Source organism: Lissotriton vulgaris, chromosome 1_1 (assembly GCF_964263255.1).
Source record: "Lissotriton vulgaris chromosome 1_1, aLisVul1.2, whole genome shotgun sequence".
NCBI classification, from domain to species: domain Eukaryota; kingdom Metazoa; phylum Chordata; class Amphibia; order Caudata; family Salamandridae; genus Lissotriton; species Lissotriton vulgaris.
This window is the reverse complement of record NC_141685.1, coordinates 1,374,036,383-1,374,056,676: the sequence shown is the minus strand read 5'-3', so window position 1 is coordinate 1,374,056,676 and position 20,294 is coordinate 1,374,036,383. Positions and strand designations below refer to the sequence as shown.

The window sequence follows — 20,294 nt, the reverse complement described above, 5'->3', positions numbered from 1 at the left end:
TGTCTGTTTCATCATGTGCATGCCAAATATCTTCACGGCTGAGCTCCAGCTCAGGCATTTCGAACCAGCTCTGAACCTTGGCTTGACTGTTCCTGTTAATTTGTTGTCTGGTCCACCTCTAGCTTTAAGAACGTTTGACAGGCCTATACATACTCTCTGCCCATCACTCTCAAAAGTTGGGGACATCACACATTCTGTAGCACATCTCCTGTCCCCCCACAGACTTGACTTGAAATCCCTTATCACAATCTCAGAAGGATAAAAGTCTGAGACCACCCAGGCTCCATATTGTGATCTGAAAGTTGTTCAGAACCATCTCTGCATGGATCTAGTCAGCTATCCTACAAGACAAAAGAAGAGAAAGAGAAGGCTGGACTCAAATGGAAAATTCACCCACAGTGTTTTTTATTTACACAAAGATTATGATTACACGGAAGCTTCCCCTCGCCCAATTTAGCATATCAGCTGTATTTGTATACACAGAACACAAAAGCCAGCGACTGCTCCATCTGCGTGTGTACACACTTCCGGAACAGAGATGCTGGGAGCTGGACATTAGTCTATGTACCTCAGTGTCCACAATCCACGTCCTTGTACCTTTGGTGCCACCATGCTTGAAGACGCAGCAGTGATGCCGTCTCACAGCTCACCGGAGCTTAAGAGGTGTGTGGGAATTGAAGCTGGAAAGACGTGTGTCTATACTACAGAGAGTTTCTAGATGAGCAACCCCTCCCCGCCCTGTTAGGAAAATGGTTCTAATCTCTAAAAACACCCACTTTTCATTCTCAGACCTGTGATATTTTAACCTCTCCTGTGTGGCGAGTTTGCCTTATGGGGTCTCACAAACTGTGAGTTTTTCTCAAATCTGACTATGAGCTGAAGCCTGCAGTGCACGCCTTTTAATATAGGTTAGCTGTCTGGAGCAGCCATCGTAAAGGTAGTTTGCAGGGTACATGTGTTCAGAATGCTGGTGCACTAAACATGTTGCTTGTGTGCATTATAGTGAGCATAGAGGAATCCATTTTGGATCTCCCTAGTATGAGCGGTATATAAGATGATGGATCAAAAGAGCCTGCAAAACATGGATGTAGAGTTTAGGAATGCGTACAGGTCTTTTGCAGTGGACCAGGTGTCTGTAAAACAGACACCCCTTCGAAGATCAGAGACAGCCCCTGTATGTTTCTGCTTCATTCTTTCCCCATAGTTGCTCTGACCAATAAATTGAAAGGTAGTACCACTGTGATTGTGAATAATCTTTGGTAAACTCTTTTGACAACTGTAGTTTGTTTATTCTATGTCTAGTATTTAGTTTTGTGTGCATTAACCCCTCCCATGCTCACGACGGAGCCGCTCCATCATGAGCATCGGCTGAGCTGTGCTCATGACGGAGCGGTTCCGTCATGGCCCTGCCGCCGCGCCTGCGCGGCGCTGATTTCGCGCCTGCGCGGCGCGTTCTATTGAGCGGGCGGGGCCATGACGGAACCGCTCCATCACGAGCACAGCTCAACCGCGGCTCGTGACGGAGCGGCTTCGTCAGAGCATGCGAGCGCTGCTCGGCCCCCCGCCCCTCCTAGCGCTGCGGCGGAATTGCCGCCGCAGCGAAGGGGTTAAAATATGTTTCTGATTAGATCGTCATTTATTGAGTGTTATCATGTGTGCTACTAAGTTTCGAGCCTCAACCTCGCCTTGCGTCCCTGCGGGAGCCCTGGACTGAATTACAGGGACAAGCAGCTAAAAGAGAGCGTCCGCATGTATGTGACACTGTGTGATATATGAGTTACCCGTTGGAGCACCTACCAGTTTAGAGCCTGACAAATCCCACCCAGGCCACCCTGTTTCACCAAGTCTGCCCATCGTCCTACTGCTCTTTACTCTCACACCCTTCATGGTTTCCCGCTTCACCCTTGCTGATGCAGTCCTGTGTTCCAGGTCACACATTTCAGGGCTGGTCGTAATAAAGTCCTGGGCCATTTGATGCTGGTCTTAAAATATTGTCTAGTCAAAGAAACACTTCTTCAAGTGTTTTTTTAGGGTTGTAAGTGATGGGGAAAGCTCAGTCTTCTGTGGTAGAAAGTTCCATACACTGGGCCTGGTCTCTGAAGGAGCGGTCATCTCTGGTCCTGAAAGTTGAGCTCTGATACTTGTGATCTGCACACATCCCTCTCCTAAACTGTACACAATGTTTCCAATGTGGACTCTAGAACTACACACAATTCTCCCAAAATTGGAACAAAATGCTCCAGGTGTGACCTCCAGCAATGGAAACAATCAAAAGTTGTCTCCTGAAATAGGCACAACAGGTGTGGCCTTCAAAGATAGACACAATACTTGCAATGCGGCTTCCAGGACTTAGCACCAGACTCCAGATATGACCTTCAGAACTAAACACAGTCCTAGAGATGGATCCTTCAGAACTTGACATAATACGTTGGATGTGACCTGCTGAACTAGACACAATATGTATGATATGACCCCCAGATCTGCATGAAACTCTCCAGATGTTTTCTCCAGAACTGCCCACAAAACCAAACACATGGCCTCCTGAACTGGACACAGCACACCAAATGTTTCTTCAAGAACTGGGCACACAACCCAATATGTGTCCGCCAAAACTGTACACAACACTCTATATACTTCCTCCAGGAATTGGACTAGACTTCAGTTGTGACTTCTACAACTTTGCACAATACTGCAGATGAAGAGTCACTAAGAATGTGTACAGGGGTAACACAACCTGCATTCTACCCGTGTACCCCGACTTTCCCTGTGCCTTTTCAGTAAACGGAAGACCCTAGATGGTGAGAAAGACAACAGAGTAATCCAATTCAGACCAACTTTCTAGCTGTGAGCACCAACATAAGGAAAATAATTTACAGACTATCATCTACCATTTTCTATCATTCTTACCTCTAAAAAGTTAGCAAATCTATAATTTTAAGGTCAAATCCTAAACAGTGCTTAATTTGTAAAGCAATAAGTGCCAGGGCCCTTTTCAGGAGGCCACTGCAGTGTGCATCACTCATTGCCCATGCCCGCACACCTATGACAGTACCAACACAACTACTAACCATCACACTCCTACTAGTGTGACAATTCAGGCTATTCCAGGCCCCCAAAGCCATAAGAATGGCTTGGACTGCAGATATTTCTATTATTTAATGTATATTCAGTTATTAAACAACTGTTCTTCTGCTCATCTGTAAATTAGCCGCACAGTGCCACCATGTGGCAGACTGCCATAAGTGCCAGTGTTCACAATTAGGTGCTGAGCATTGGAAACCTCCGGCGTAAATTAAGCAATGATCGTAACTCATTTGCCACTCAACTCACTTAATTGCTATTTACTCCATTTGTTTTTGGGGTGTGGCTAACACAGTGCAACTGTCGCTGATCTGGTGCAATAAAAATGAAAGAGCTTTTAAAGGTACTACTGAGAATGGGGTTTTGGCTCCATCAAGAGGCTGGTTCACTTAAGCAGAGTAGTTCAATGGGCATGAGGTGTGTGCTTGCTCTCAATGTGAAGAGTCTATGTCCATCTTGGTGTGAGTTTTAAGGTGAGCACCAGCCGTGGCCCGTGCAGGTAAGAGGGGTGGGGATTTCGACAGACGACAACATGGGAAAATTAAATAAATAATTCATTTTCCCTCGTTGTCGGCTAAGTCCAACCCACTCGGCCCACCGTCTCACCACTCTTACCTGCATGGGCCGCAGCTGGTGAGCATTTGTCTGCAACTAACACGGACATTGTTGATAATTTCAGTGCTTCTGTCTCACTGGACAATCTGGCTCATGGCTGGGTATTAATATTATTTTTTGCAGATTTATATAGGTGCAAACTCGACCTGAAGGTATACGAGCGCTTTATATGAGCACCAGTTATGTTACACAAGGACACATACATTTTTTTTTTGGTAGGCACGGCTAGATTAAGTGATTTGCCCAGAATCACAGGATGCCGCGCTGACACCGAGGCTCGAGCTTGGTTCCCCAGCTGCAATTGTAGGTATATTCTATGGTGGGATTGATCATTTTCTGTGAAGTGGCATAGGATTGGCATAAATACAGCCTCAGCTAATCCTGGCACCTGCACAGAATTTCGATGTGCTAATTGGCTATGGAGCCCACAGGGGCCCCTGCGGTGTGTAAACACTGCTCAGATCGAGCTACGACTAGACTTTGCTTGTCAGTGACTGAAGGTGAGTCAGGTGTCAACCGGGCACTAAACTGCAGCTTGGCTGTGACAGCTAGTCTGCTGCCAGGCAGCCCTTGCTGCTGCTGGAATGCATATTGTGGATGTGAGGAGGAAGGAGTGGCAGTGCAGGAGGCAGTTAGAATTAGGTCTCACCTCAGGTGGTGAGAGTCAGGCCTGTCACTAGGTCCCTGTCGCAGCCGGGCTGGCCGTGTGGGCCATTGCTGATGTTGCATGAGCTGTGGTCCATTCTTCTGGGGAAGGAATGGTCAGTGATGAGTTTACAAGGCACAGCTGTGGTCCAGCAGTGCAAGGGACAGTCATGCCACAAGACATATGCACAAGCGGTTTTGACATGAAACACCTCACTCAGTTGCCCTCCCTATAGTGTCTGATGCAGTGGCATAATGCAAAATTATCGGGCCCCCCATGCAGTATGTGAAGAGGGGCCCTTAGGCTCCCATAACTCTACAGATAATCGTTTGGCATGGTCTAACTGGGACCTCCCTGAAGGGTTGAAAGACCCCTGAAGGACTGGGTACACCCTGCGCCACAGAGGCTGCAGGGGCCTGCGTTATGCCCCTGATCTGATGGCCTCAGTATGCAGCAGGGATGTGTGCAGTGCCACACCTCTGAGGCTGAGCTGTACTAGCTCGAATGCACAATCTATAACAGTGGCACTCAAAGTATCAGGATGAGCAGCGAATGCATGAGTGTGCATGGTAAACCGTGTGTGAGTGTGCAGAGTGAGTGGTGGCTGAGAACATGGTTAGTGGTGCTTGAGTGTGCAGGGTAAATGGTGCATGAATATGCAAGGTGAGCGGTGTATGAGTGCAGGTTGATTATTTCCAAGTGAGAGCTGTGTGAACAGTGTGTGAGTGAAGGTTGAGTGGTGGGTGACAGCAGGGTGAGTTGTGGGTGAGAACAGGGTGAGCAGTATGTAAGAGCAAGGTGAGTACTGTGTGAGTGCATGATGTGATGTGTGAGAGTAGTGCAAGAGGTATGTGGATGGGGTGAGTCAGTGTGGTGTATCTGAGTGCAAGGTAAGTTGTTTAAGAGTAGTGGGTGAGTGGTGTGAATCAAGAGTTACTGGTGTACGAGTGTGGAAGGTGAGTCACATATGAGTGTGCAAGGCAAGCAGTCTGTGTGCCTGATGAGTGGTGCATTTGCGTGCAAGGAGAGCAATCTGTGTGTGGGTGTCTAGGTGTGCTCCTAGTTCAGTGTGTAAATGATGATTGAGATACATGAGTGCATGGTGAGGGGTAAATACAGGGAAAGCAGTGTGGATGCAGGGTGAGAGGTGGGTGAGAGCATAATGAATGGTATAGAGCAGTGTTTTTCAAACTGTGCGGCGCGCCCCCCATCTCAGGGAGGGCGTGCATTCGACCCTAAAATCTTACCTTTGATGTCTTCCACTGTCCCACGTGTCGCAAGTCTTCAGCCATTTGAAATGGGAATTTCTGTTCATTGAAGAACTCCGGTAACAGAGGGTTGGAGGGGAAATCATTGAGCATGATGTGCCCATGCTTTTGTCTGCTAAGTGCTAACAGTTCACCATCCCAGGAGGGGGTTAATTGGAAGAGCTGAAATGCTTCAGCTGCAGTGGGAGGCAGGAAGTTTTCTCTGCTAAAACTGAAAGCAAAAACGACAGTCCTGTTCCTTCGAGTTTGATTTCAAAGCAGAGGAGACTCCTTGCCTCCCACTGCAGCTAAAATGACTGTCTGTTCCTTTCTTTCAGTTTTAGCAGAGAAGACATCCTGCCTCCCACTGCAGCTGAAGCATTTCAGCTCTTCCAATTTAATCCCATCCGGGGAGGTTTAGCTCTTAGCAGAATTTGAGACAAAGTTTATTTTAAAAGTACGCACGCAGGTGCACAACGCCCACAGGGCTAAAAGGGCTTCAAGTTGCCAAAAGAAGAAGCATTGGCATAGCCAATAGGTCTCGCTTTTGGGACCGTCTAAGGGCCTCATTTATGAGGCTGTGCGTCACTTTTACGCCGCCGGTGCGTCACTTTTTGTGACGCACCAGTGGCGTAAAAAATGCGCCTTGTTGCGCCATATTTACAAAGTGACGCATCTAGGTAGATGCGTCACTTTGTAAACCCCTGCGCCACATTATACCTGCGCCAGGTATAATGTATGCAAGGGGGGCGTATTGACGCAAGGAAGGGTCGTAGAAGTGACACAGTGAAATTTATGAGATTTCACTGCGTCACTTTTAGGACGCCGTTGCGTCAAAATCTTGCGCCTGCCTCACAGCAGGCGTAAGACTGATGCAGGCCCTTGTGAAAGTACGCATTGCTGGAGTTGCGTCACTTTTGTGACACACTCCAGCAATGCGTCACTTTTGAGCTTACAGATACGTCAGAAATACTGACATATCTGTAACTCCTTGCGACATGATGCGTCATACATTAAATATGACGCATCAGGAATGTCGCAAGGAGTGCGCACTGAGAAGTGACGCATCGCTGGTTTCATGCAGCGATGCGTCATTTCTCATAAATGAGGCGCCAAGTATTTAGTTATGCAGCACAATATTCTTGGTGCAACAACAACTGTTGCATGGCTAAACACTTAAAATGTCCCATGCCAATGCTTGTTTTTAGTTGATGGGAAGGAAGTGGATGCTTGAATTAATAAAGCCAATATGTAAAAAAAAAATTCTACATGGCCAAAATACCCACGAGCTACTTAAGAGGTTCATATGTGACATGTAAAGGCTTGATTTTTCATAAAATCAGAGTAAACCTTTTGCATACCAAGTAGCATCATGGTGCCTTCTTACGTTTTAACCCACACTACTTGGATTTTTTAGCTTATACTTACAACGTTACATAGGAAACAACAAGTCCCAGAATGCAGCTTGCTGTTGGCTAAAATTGGGATTAACATGCAAACACTTGGCTATGCAAATAAATCCCTTCAAGTCACTCCAGCGCCACTTTAAGAGTCGTGTGGTTTTCTTTTAGATATCATTGTTTCAAGGTGTATTTGATGTTGTGTTGGACCACGGCTGCCAAAGGCACAACCTAAAATGACCTCCACACCTGCGAAATTTGGTGAACAAAGTTCTCAAATTTCGCAGGTTCAGGTACGAGTAGCTCATTCGAGTCAGGTTTTTTCTTTGCATTCTGGGAATTGTAGTTCTGACTTTATGAATGTGCTCAAAAGGGCCACAAATCACAGGATGCAAAGAAAAAAAACTGAACTTGATGAGCTACACACACAAGAAACTGAGAATCTTGCTATCTCTTCCTCAGGGGCTTTAGTGCCTTATTTTACGTCCCAGGAAAGTTCTACACCTGGAGAATGAAAGCCCTGAACTAGAGAGTTGTCCTATTGTCTTGTAGTTATCTGGCTACTTTCTAAACTGCATGATACGCATCTTTTTTAATACATTTTGGTGTATGTAAAATGTAACTACATCCCACCATCTCACTAAGGATCTAGTCCTGAGTTTTGGTTGGTTTGATATCCTTATCTAGACCTTGTTTTTGCCAGTAGCACTCAGCAAAAAAATGACTATTCGTCTGGCTACTGGCATCAAAAGTAGTATCTTACCCATTTTCAGAGATTTTCAATATTGCAATCTAACGTGAAGCATGGGCTTGCAGGTGGTGGGTACCTCACTAATTTTGAGGGGCTGGCACTTATTTTTCACCATCAGATTTTGACCCAGCGCAAGAGACAGAAAGACACCACCGAAGCTTCTCTAAAATGACTCATAAAGTGAGCATAAATACGCCTTTCAGGGGGCCCGTGATAGAGGCAGCTCTGTTTTTACCCTGATGGCCTGGAATAATTCCTAAACAGATTCATGTAAATACAGTTTTGTTTCATTTCTTTCTAATGTGATGCAGTCACTGTTTTGACTGAAAATATCTGCAGAATATTCAGCTTTGAGCAAAACTGCTATCAAAACTCTCTTGCCTTTCAGCTCGTCCTATTTATGTGAGATGGGTTCTCAGTACTTGCGGTATTAAAGACTAAGTACCATTCAAGAGTAGATGTGGAGCACAACCTGAGGATGGCAGTAGCAAAAATCTATCCACAGATTGACTTTCTGTGGTGAAAAACAGTCACACCTGTCACATTTATGTTGGTGGTGTTATTATTAAACTAGTTCATGTGTAAAACAAAGCATCCTAGTAAAAACAATTTTCACACATTTTATCTTGGAAAATTGTGTTTTGAGCTGTATAATAAGCCTCTGTCATTTCACCACACCCACTCACAAACCTGCAGTTTACTAAACACTCTTGTTGTGTAGAACATTATTTGCCAGAGTTGGCCTTGTGATATGCATGTGGCAGTCGATTATTTAGTGTACCAGATTCCAGAAATTTCTGTCAGGTGGTGGGGGGGGGGGCAACATCTAAAAAAAAAAACAGCTGGGGGGGCTCAACCTACAAAAGTTTGAAGACCTCTGGTATAGAGTGCAAGGTGAATGATGTGTGAGTGGAAAAAGGGAAAATGGAGCAGTGTGAGAGCAGGAGAGGTCTATTAGTGCAGTGTGTGTAGTGAGTGGTCTTATGTGTGTGTGCACATTGGTAAGTATGTGTTTAGCAGGTGAGAGATGTATCAGTGGTATGTTAAGTGAGGGTCAACAGTGTATGAGCTATAACTGGTTGCAGGATGAACCGTGGATGAGTGCAAGGTGAGAGATGTTTAAATGTAAGGTGAGAGGTGTATGTGTGCAGGTTGAGAGGTATGTGAGCCCAAGATGATCAGTATTAGTGCAACATGAGTCCTGTCTGTGCAGGGTGTGAGGTGCATGAGTGCTGGGTGAGTGGTGTCTGAGTGCAGGATGATTGTGTAGGGTAACAGATGCCTGAGCACTGGGTGTGTGGTGTGTGAGTGTGAAGAGTTAGCGGTTTGTGAATTTTCAGGGCGAGCGATGTAAATGTAGGGTGAGCAGTGCATGAATTAGAGATGTGAGTGTCATCAGGTTGAGAGGTGTGTGAGTGTAGTAGTGAGCAATCAGTGTGAATGGTAACAGTGTTGTGTGAGTGCAGGCTAAGATGTATGAGAGACATGTGAGTGCGGGGTGAGAGGTGTGTGGATTCTGGGTGACAGGTGCACCTGTGCTGGGTGAGAAATGTTTGAGCGGTGGTCGAGCAGAAGGTGAGCAATGTCAGTGTAGGCTGAGTGTGGCTTGTAAGCACTGCATAAGAGAGAAGAATGATCAGTGTGTGAGTGCATGGTGAGCAGTCTGTGTGAGTGATGTGTTATTCATGCGAGTGCAGGGTTTCATATGAGCAGTGTGAGTACAGACTGAGAATTGTGAGTTAAGGGTAAGAGGTGGGTAGGTGCTGGGTGTGAGTGATTGAGTTCAGGATAAGTGGTTTGTGAGTAAAGGTTGTAACTTGAGTTTGTGTACAGTGAGCATTGTGCTAGTGCAAGGTGAGCAGTGTGTGTGTGTAGGGTCAACAGTGTGTGAATGCATGGTAGGAGGGGTGTGAGTCTGCAGAGTGAGAGTTGGGTGAGCTCTACTTGAGTGGAGTTTTAGTCATATTAGTGATTGAATGGTGAGAAGTGGTTGAGTGGTGTATAAGTGCAGATTAAGCAGTGTACGGGTGCCTTGAGAGCTATGTGTTAGGGAATGGTTAGCAGTTAGGGAGAGCAAGGTAATGCAGTATGTGAACTCAAGGGGAGCCGTGTGTGATTGCAATATGAGAGGTATGTGAGGGGTGTCTGAGTGCAGGAAGAGTGTAGGGTAAGCAGTGTCTGAGTAGTATTGTATGGCGAGCATGCATGTGGGTAGATAGTGTACGGTGTATGAGTGTGCAGGGTGAACAGTGTTTCCAGGTTGAGTGGAGTGTCTGCATGCAGGGAGAAGTATATGTGTGTGTGCACAGGGTTAGGGGTGTAAATGCAGAGTGAGATTTGTGAGTGCAGAGAGAGAAATGTGAATGCAGGGTTAGAGGTGGTTGAGCAAGTGTCTAAGTGCAGTGTGAGTAGTGTATGAGTGAAGGATAGGTAGTGTGTTGGATCCGGATGAGCAGTAGGTGAAAGCAAGGTTAGCAGTGTGTGAGTCACAAATGAGCAATGTGTGAGTGCAAGGTGTGGTATGTGAAAGCAATGTGAGAGGTGGAGTGGGGGATAATTGGTTGGTGAGTGCAGGGTGGGCGGTGGATGGGGAGAAGGTTAGAAGTATGTGAATGCAAGGTGAGAACTGTGTGGGTTCAGGGTGAGAGGTATGTGAGTACTGAGGAAGCACTGTGAGTGCAAGATGAGAAGTATGTAAGCCAAGTAAGACTGCAGAATGAGCAATGTGAATACAGCTTGGGTGCTGACTGTGCAGGGTGGGTGGTAAATGAGTGCTGGGTGAGCAGTGTCAGTGCAAGGTGAGTGATGTCTGAAAGCAGGGTGATTTGTAGGGTGGAAGAGTCTTACTTCATCGTGAGAGGTGTCTGAGGGCAGGGTTTGCGGTGTATCAGTGTGCAGGATGGGAGATGTGTGCAGGGTGAGCAGCCAGCATAAGTGGTGTGTGATTGCAGGGTGATAGGTATGTGAGTGTTAAGAAGTGTATGAGTGCTAGGATAGAGGTGGGTGAATGATGTGAGTAAAGGGTGAGTGATACGTGACTTCAGCATGAATGATGGCTGTGCAGAATAAGTAGCATGTGTGTACTAGTATGCCCTGCATTAGTGCTGAGAGTTGTATGAGTGCAGGGTGAGCAGTCGGCAAGACTGCTCACCTTGCACATGTGTGTCATCTATGTGTGCAGACTAAGATCTTTGAGGAGTGTGAGGGTCGGGTGAGAGGTATTTGGATGCAGGAAGACAAATGTGTCAGTGCTGGGTGAGAGCTGTAAGAACAGTGCCCGAGTACAGGATGAGTTGTGTTTTAGGTGAGTGCAGGGTGAGTGGTTTGTGAGCGCGGAGTGAGAAATCAGTATGAGTTGTCTGTTATGTGTATGTGAGTGCAGACTGAGATGCATGTGAGCAATGTGAGTGCAGGATGTGCAAAATGAGTGCAAGGTGAGAGGTGGGTAGTTCCGAGTGAGAGGTGGGTAAGTGCAGTGAGAGTGGTGGGTGCGTGCAGAGTCCATGACGGGTACTACAGAATAAGTGCATGGCGAGTTGTGGGTGAGAGGAGTATGAGTGCAGTGCATGCAGTTTGTGAGAGCAAGGCATGTGTTATTTCACAGTGAGTGTGCACCTGTGTGTTTGCATGATGAGCAGTGCGCCCATGTGAATGAGAAGTGAGAGTGTGCTTTTGGGGGAGGAGAGTGCGGCATATTAAGGCAAGACCTAATGCCTTTGCCAATGTCTGTTTTTTGCATTTGCATGGCACTGATGCAAGTTGGTGGTGTCAAGGCACTGTACAGCATGAGGTGAACGTAAAACCAGCAGCAGATTGTGCTGCTCATTGTGTCTGCATTGAGCTAAAATGCCTCTAGCATTTAGGTTGCGCTACCTGTGGTCCCAACCGGCTAAGACTGGTCTCAGCTACTAGAAGGCACTGGAGTGGAGTGCCATTACCCAAGAGTGACCTTTGCAACCAAGTCTTCCCCTTCTTACCCTACCCAGGTGAGTGCCATTATAGTGGTCACTGACTGTCACACCAAATGGTAACAGCGGCTCACCTTTCTTTTCCCAGATGTCACACGCAGGCTGCTCCTGATCAACAGGTGTGTGAGTGCATGGTGAGGGTGTCTCAGTGCAGGGTGAGGAGTGTCTGAGGGCAAGGTGAACAGTGTCTGAGTGTCGCCTCTAGCACTTGTCTGACAGTAAGATGAAGGGTGTCCGAGTGCAAACTGAGCGATGTCTCATGGCAAGATGAGTGTGCAGGTTGAGCGGTGTGTGAGTGCTGGTTGAAAGTATGCCGGATGAAAGTGTGTGAGATGTTTGTGAGTGAAGGGTGAGTGGTGGGTGACAACAGGGTGAGTGGTATATTATTGTATGGTGAGCTGAATGTTAATAGTGTGTGAGTACATGATGTGGTGTATGAGTTGCAGAGCAAGAGGAATGTTAGTGGTAGGTGAGTGAGGGAAGGGAGTATTAGTATAGTGTAAGCTGTATCTGAGTGCATGGTAGGCAGTATGTGAGTGCTGGTTGAGCGGTATGTGAGTATAGAGTGGTGTATGAGTGTGGAGGAGAGTGGTGTGTGTACCCTGTGAGTGGTGTATTTGCATTCAGGGAGAGCACTATCTGTGTGTGTAGGGTGTAGTGTGTAAATGCTAAGTGAGATGTGTACGTGCAGGGTGAGAAGTAAGTGCAAGGAGAGTGGTGGGTGAGAGAAGGGTTCGCAGTATCTGAGTGCAAGGTGAGTGATGTGTAAATGGAAGATGGGAGGGTTGTGAATGCAGGGAGTGGTGTATGAGCTCAGGGAGGAAAGTATGTGTGTGCAGGGTGAGAGACACGTGCATGGTGTGTAAGTGCAAGGTGAGCAGTGTGTGAGTTTAGGGTGAGCAGTGTGAGCGCAGCATGAGCAATCTCTGTGCAGAGTGTGTAGTCAGTGAGTGCTGGACGAGTGGCGTCTAAATGTAGAATGTTTGAGCAGTATGAGTTGTCCCAGTGAAAGGGGTGTAGTGTGTAATTTTGAAGGATGAGTGGTGTGTGAGTGTGTAGGTTGTAAAATGTACATCAGGGTTAGCTGTGAATGACAGGGTGAGTGGTGTGTCAGTGAGAGATGTGAGTGTGTGCAGGGTAAGAGATGTGTGAGCTTGGGGTGAGCAGTTAACAAGAGTTCAGGCTAAAAGGTATGTGAGAAATGTGCAGTGTGAGAGGTGTGGGGATACAGGATGGCAGGTGCACCTATGCTGGGTTAGAGGTGTCGGAGTGGAAAGTGAGCAATGTCAGTGCAAGGTGAGAGTCCCTTGTAAGCAGTGCATGAGAGAGAAGGATGATTGATGTGTACGTGCAGAGTGAGCGGTCTGCATGAGTGGTGTGTTAGTTGTATGTGAGTGCAGGTTTAGTGGTACATGAGCAGTGTGAATGCAGGATGAGATTGTGAATTTAGGGTAAAAGGTGGATAGGTGTGAGGTGGATTAATTCAGCTTGCAGGGTGTGTATGTAGAGGCTGAAAGGTGTGTGTGTGTGTAGGGTGAATAGTGTGTGAATGCATGGTGACAGGTATGGTTCTGCAGAGTGAGAGATGGGAGAGCAGTCAATTTGGGTGGTGTTTTAATGGTGTGAGTGCATGGTGATAGGTGGCTGATCTGTGTCAAAGTGTAGGCGGAGTGGTGTATGAGTGCTGGGAGAGTGATGGGTTAGTGAAGGGTGAGTATGGGTGAGAGCAAGGTGAGCGGTCTGTGGGTGTATGATGAGCAGTGTGTAAGCGTAGTGCTAGAGGTGTGTGAGAGGTAGCTGAGTGCAGGGTGAGTGGGGTCTGCGTGCCGAGTGAGAAGTGTATGAGTGCAGATTGAACAGTCAGCATGAGTGGTGTTAGCTGTGTGTGAGTGCAGGCCGAGGTCTGAAAGGAGTTTGAGTGCAGGGTGAGAGGTGTGTCAGTGCGAGGAGAGGTGTATGAGCAGTGTCTGAGTGTAGGGTGAGTGATGTCATAGCAGGATGTGTGTGCCTAGTGAAGAGTGCCAGTGAGAGTAGGGTGAGCAGTGTTTTAGTGACCAGGGGAGTGGGTTGTGAGTGCAGAGTGAGTGATCAGTGTGAGTGGTGTGATAGTGGTATGTGAGTGCTGTGTGAGAAGTGTGTTAGCACTCTGAGTGCAGGATAAACATTGTGTGCAGGGTGAGAGATGGGTAGGCGTGGGGGCAAGAAGCCGTTTAGGTGAAGGGTCAGCAGTGTATGAGTGAGCAGTGTGTGAGTAGATGGCAAATAGTGTACGATTGCGCAGTGTGAGCGGTGAGTGTGTAGAGTGAGTCGGGTATGCATGCAGGGAGAGTGTTGTGTGTGTGCGCAGAATGAGGTGTGTAAATGCATAGTGAGAGGCACGAGTGAAGACAATTGTGTGAGTGCAGGGTGAGAGGTGGTTGAGCTGTGATACAGTGCTCGGTGAGCAGGGTGAGTCAAAGGTGAGCAGTGTGTGAGAGCAAAACGTGGTGTGTGAATGCAGTGTGAGAAGCATGTGAGTGTAGGATAAGCAGGTTGGGAGTGTAGGGTAAGCAGTGGGTGAGTATGGGGTAAGCAGCTGGGGAGTGCAAGGAGAGCGATTGTTGAGTGCAAGGTAAGAACGGTGCTAATGCAATGTGAGAGGTGTATGACTGCAGGGTTAGAGGTATGTGAATACTAGATTGGCAGTGTGAATGCAAGGAAATGTAATGTAATGTGTAAAAGGTATTTCTGAAGTGCACTGTTCCTCGAAGGAGTGTCCTGGCGCTCTCCGCCTCCAGTGAGGTGTAGCTGAGAGAAGCAACATTAATCTTGCATAAAAAGCCATGCTTTCAATTTCTTTCGGAACTGGAGGGCGTAGATGAAATGCACCTTCAATCCTACGGTGAGAAGTGTGTAAGCAATGTGTGAGTTAAAATGAGCAGCATGAGTGCTATCTGTGTAGCTTGAGTGGTGTAACTCTAGGGTGAGTGGTATGTGACTGCAGTGTGTATGGTGTCTCTGTGTAGATTAAGCTGTATGTGTGTGCTGGTAGGCCGTGCATGAGTGCTGGGTAAATGATGTCTGAGTCTGGGTGAGAGGTGGACAGTCAACACGAGTGGTGCTAGTTGTGTGTAAGTACAAGCTGAAGTCTGTGAGATGTGTGAGTCTCAGTGAAGGGTGAGTGGTTTTTGAGTGCAGAGTGATCAATGTAGATGGTATGTTAGTGATATGTATGTGAGCTCTATGTGAAATGTGTGTGAGCACTGTGAGTGCAAGATGAACATTATGAGTACAGGGAGAAAGGTGGGAAGCAGCTTGGGTGCAGGGTCAGCAGTGTATGAGTGAATGAATGGATAATAATCTTGTAAAGTGTGAACTTTGCACGAAGGCGTCAAGGCACTGCCGAAAGGGCAATCAAAGAGTGACCTCAGCGGCTCATACTGATGAGTTGGTAAAAAGCCAGGTCTTCAGGTTAGTGGCCGCTAGTTCGGGGTGAGAGGTAGTTCAATGCATAGGGTGTGGTGTAAGCGTGAAGGGCATTTGGTGTGTGATTGCAGGGTAAGTGCAGAGCAGAGCTCGATTGGGGGTACCACATGGGTGGACGGCATCCCCCCACTTATTTTACTGGGTGGACGCCGTCCCCCCTGCCAAACAGCTGGACTTCACTCTTTGCCCTTTCTGGGACGAGATCGGAGCTCACAGGACGCTGCACTCACGCTGGCTTTGCAGATGCAATCGCATCTAAGAGGTGAGCGAGGGGAGGCAATGAGCCCGATGGGGCAAGCCACCTTTCGTGACATCACTTCCTGTTGTGACGTCACTTCCGGTGATAGCGTGCCCCCACTTCTTTTTTTAGGACTTGTGCCCAGGTGCAGGGTGAGTAGTGGGTGAGAGGAGCATGCGTGCAGTATGTTCAGTTAGTGAGTGCAAGGTACCAGGTCTGCAATTGCATGGTAAGCAACGTGACCAGGTGAATGCGGACTGAGGGTATCCTTGGAGAGAGCAGGGTGCACCATGTTAAAATCAGACCTATTGACATTGTCAATGTCTATACTTCGTTACGACATTCCATTACTACAATGCATTCAATTAAAAAGCAAACAAAATGGTATCATATGTTTGATACTATAAAATGGATGTGCATGGCGCTGTTGAACGCTGGCAACTTCAAGGCGCTGTACAACATACAGTGAACATAGAACAAATAGCAGATTCTGCTGGTCGTTGTGTCCGCCGTAAGGCTGCTCGGGTTGAGCTACCCAGCGCCGCCAACCGTCCAAGACTGATCTCTTAACTCTCTATAGACAGGAGGCGCTGGGTTTCGAGGGGTGTCGCCCCAGTGCCCTACACAACCAAGGCATCGCCTTTTCCTATACCCAGGTATGTGTGTACCAATTTAGTAGTCACGGATTGTTACAACACACAGCGCGTTTACAACCACCTGGCTTCTTCTGCACAGGTAAAGCGCCATGAGTTGGCTAACAGGTAGGGCACGCTTTACAGTAACCCCCACCACACCTCCAAACACGAGCCGATGGATATAGGACGCTGCACTCTGCAATACGTATTTGGAATGGGAGCCGCCCACTCTTTCTGTCCTTGTATCCCTAGATGCAGACATGCCAACCCTCCCGATTCAGGAGTGAGACTACCGATTTCAAGGCTAGTCTCCCGCCACCCGATTCCTGCAAGCAAAAATCCGATTCCTTGTGGGTTTCAGCTGACAGAGCTTGGTATTTAATTTGTAACGTGTTAATTCTTCCAGCATTAGTCAGAGTGGCGATGCAGGGGCTCTAGAACGGGTGAACAACCAAGAAAGCGTCATTAACAAGGGAATGGTCTTTTAAAGACCTGTGCAGGCCAGTGCACAACACTTGGATCACCCTCTCTCTCCCTGCCATTGCGCTCCATGCTTCTGAAAGGTAAGAACAAAAGTGCATTTGCATTTCAAATGTCAGATCCTGCAGCGGCACACCTCAAAAAGCCCATGCATGCCAGTAACCCGATTCAAGGCCACATTCTCCCGATTTTTTTTTTAAGTCTCCCACTTTGCTCTTCTGAAATGTTGGCATGTATGCTAGATGTGCGCACTGTCCCTCTGTCCCGGGCTCTCCACACTGTCCAGGTGCTCCGTGCTCGTGTATCTTACACTGTATCTCCGACTCCTCCGTGTTCTCGGAGCTCCTCGTGGTCAGTCCATGTGCCCCAAGCTCCCGACGCTCAGTCCAAATGCTTCGCGCTCCTCGTGCGCTCTACGTGCGGTGCCTCCAAAGCCCTCACACTGTCGCCACGTGCCCAGGTCCTCGCGCTCTATCCTTGTGTCAAAGCTCCTCGTGCGGTGCACGCGCCCCTCCCTCCTCACACCCTGTTCATTCCGCGCGCCCCACTCTCTGTCTCGAGGTCTTATCTGGGTGAACATGAGCTTTGCTGGGAAGTTAATTCAGCAGGGAAAATGGTCGCCAAACTTATTACCCGCCCAGGAGAGAATAATGGAGCTCCCCTACTCTCTTCCAGTGCAAAAGAGCATAGTGTAAAATACCCTAAAGCACTTCCCCGGGAGACAGCGGAAGCCCCTAAATTCGCCACCAACGGGCTGCTGAAATCCTCATCTCTCCGTTTCGGACGCCCACATCGCAATGGAAGAGGAATCATTACATTCTACATATTCTTACTGAATAAACATGAGTCTGAGTTCCGGATGAGCTTTTCTTTTCTTTTTCGGTGGTGAAATGCTGGCACTTCCATTATGAAACACACCTCACCTCTTCCGCCTTTCCTACGAATAATGATGGAAGATAGCGGCAGTGCTGGAACTGGAAAAACGTTATTCCGGTAACCCATAAATTGGGGGTCAAGGTGTTGCAACAAAAAGGGGGTGGGTCACAAGGGGCGGGATAGAGAAAATCATCTCGACAGTCAGATTATATAATTATTTTTTAAAACCTCTACCCGAAAGAAATTGGCAACAAGGAGGTACTTGACAGTAAATCTGTTTGGTTTTAATTCGTTGTAAGGCTGCACTTTAAATAGCTTATGGGGTTGAGGCACTTGCTGCAGACAGCTTTGTATGCCCTGTAAATCTATGGGAATAATAAAAATGGTAAATTAATACCGACAACCCTAATAAGTGTAACTGCTAATAAAGCGAGTATTTTTCATCTCTCTCTCGGGCTGTTTTCTTTTCCGCCACTGCAGCTGCTATGAAATACAGGGAGGGACAGAATTGGGTAGTGTACTGTAACTGAGGCATATGGAAAAGACGTGATCTGCCCAGGAATAGACAATTATGGTCACGTGGTGAGGGAGTTGGTCGTCGTGATGACGTCTGAGGTAGCCTAATCCTAGAGCAAACACACTGGTCCACACCACTAAGGTGCTGCTCAGCCAAGAGCCACTTGCCCAGCCAGTGTTCACAGACAGTCTGAGCATTTAAGACAGGCATTAAACAGAGTTCTTCTCTTCTTCGACAAATATTTTCTAATTTCCCTCTGAGAAAAATTGTTGGACCAGCGTTTTACAAGCAAATGGAACTCCTCCCTAAGCAACATTATCCTGATACACAAATATATATATATATAGTGCATTCTGGAAGTTACAGTGCTTGTTCATGTCAGTTGAAGAAATTGAACTGAAGTTTTAGGTTAAAATGGCTTGTAGAAGGATAACTTTGGAGCCATCTCAAAACCTCAGGTTTACATGTGTAATCTGCGTGGTTTTACATCTCACAAATGGATTATACAAATGTGAGTACCCCCTACTTACATTAAAACTAACCAATTTAATACTCAGCTAGATTGTAATGTTACCTCTCCCATTTAAGCCTTTCAAGTTGCAGTTATTTTTATGGTTACTGATGCAATGAATGCATTTAGCTGCCTTTAAACAGAAGTGGCGTGGAAATATTACCCAGAGAATTCTCTGTTAAACTGAATCACCGAAACATCTCTTGGATGGTGCAAGAGCTAGCTCCTTTTAAGAAATCAAGGAAGTAACTTAAAAGCACGAGTTGAATACAACAGGTGCTTTTTATTGGATTCACCGATAAAAATCACTTCGGAACGGTAGCATTTACCAGCTTTTGAAATCACACAAACCGTCCCAGGGGGCTGAGGGACACACTTTTGGAAATAAACTACAATGCTCAAGAGGGAATTCGACTTTGTCCACCAGAGAGAAAACTATAATTAAAGTTGTTCTGTTTCGTCCATCAAGTTGTGGTAAATGCATACATTAACATATAACATATTATATAAAAGTAGAGATAACCTACAGGTAACGTAAGATGCCATAACTTAAGATAACCTCTTAGACTTAGATGCTATACTACTGGCAGACTGTGCGTCTTACAAGTGCTAATTAGCAATAACTCGGCGTCATAACGTAGCATCTGTACCTTTCCAGCGACTGGCGCGCGGGGGACGCACTGAGGCAAGGCAGCTGTCCAGTTGGCTGAGAGCTCCTTCTGCAGCAGAAGCCTGCACGCGCTGGAGGGAGGCTTTTGAAACAAACCGAGGGGAGGGTCCGAAGGGGGAGGGGCCTCGCCCAGATGACACCGTATATCTTCCACCAAGGTAGGGTGGCTCTTGCTGCGCCAGGGCCGCTTGGCAGAGGGCACCGGTTTCCCCCCGCAGGCCCCGATAGCTGCGGCATACCAAGGAGCCCCTCGTGAAAGGTCTATTGTCCTCGGGGGTTCCCCGCCCCTCCGGGCGCAGTGGGGCGGGCAGGCTGCGGGAAGGCGGAGGGCCAGAGTGGATACAAGTGGCCTTTGCTATTTGTAGGTGAGGGGTGGGACAGGGAGGAGGCCCCCGTTTCTTCCCTACCGATACAAGTCGAGTAAACGAGATGGAGGAATGTGTTACAGACAGCTAGTGCTGCCTTGTGCCTATTTTACACTTGTACCCTTAAAAGCACGCGCACGTTGTTATAAATTCACAATAAAGCATTTAATTTGTCGCGCTCCCACGCACTAGGGGCTCCATTATATGGTTCCCTTCAATTCCGATGGGACCAGCAGTAGAAGTTACCGGACCCACTGAGTTATGAGCAAACAAACACGTAGCCCATGTTTATGAAGGTTTTCAGTCACTATTGCGCCACGCCAGAGGCCTCAAGTGCGACACAAAACCTAAGTGAGATTTATCAAGCCACACAAGGCCACCTTGCATGGCCCTGTATGGCTTGATAAATCTAGAGTTGCGCAACGAGGATATATCTTTATTTCTCCTTGTTTTTCCCACTTTCTACATGTGCTGCATACTGCAGTACACATAGAGGGTCTCATTTATGAAAAGTGACGCATCGCTGCGTGAAAACAGCGATGCGTCACTTTTCATTGCGCACTCCTTGCGACACCAATGATGCGTCATATTTAATGTATGACGCATCATGTCGCAAGGACTTACAGATACGTCAGTATTTCTGACGCATCTGTAAGCGCAAAAGTGACGCATTGCTGGAGTGTGTCACAAAAGTGACGCAACTCCAGCAATGCGTCCTTTCACATGGGGAAAGCCCCATGTGAAAGGGCTTGCGTCAGTCTTACGCCTGCTGTGAGGCAGGCGCAAGATTTTGACGCAACAGCATCCTAAAAGTGACGCAGTGAAATCT

General features: G+C 47.3%; 1 protein-coding gene across 1 annotated transcript in view; it reads right to left on the bottom strand.

The window, feature by feature from the left end:
* The window catches only part of LOC147750529 (uncharacterized), a 37,006-nt gene extending 17,819 nt beyond the window's left edge, over positions 1 to 19,187 (bottom strand). Inside the window, exon 1 of the mRNA XM_086966757.1 lies at positions 19,081 to 19,187. The gene's annotated coding sequence lies outside the window, so the exon portion shown is untranslated. The remainder of the gene's footprint in view (positions 1 to 19,080) is intronic.
* Positions 19,188 to 20,294: the final 1,107 nt, after the last annotated feature.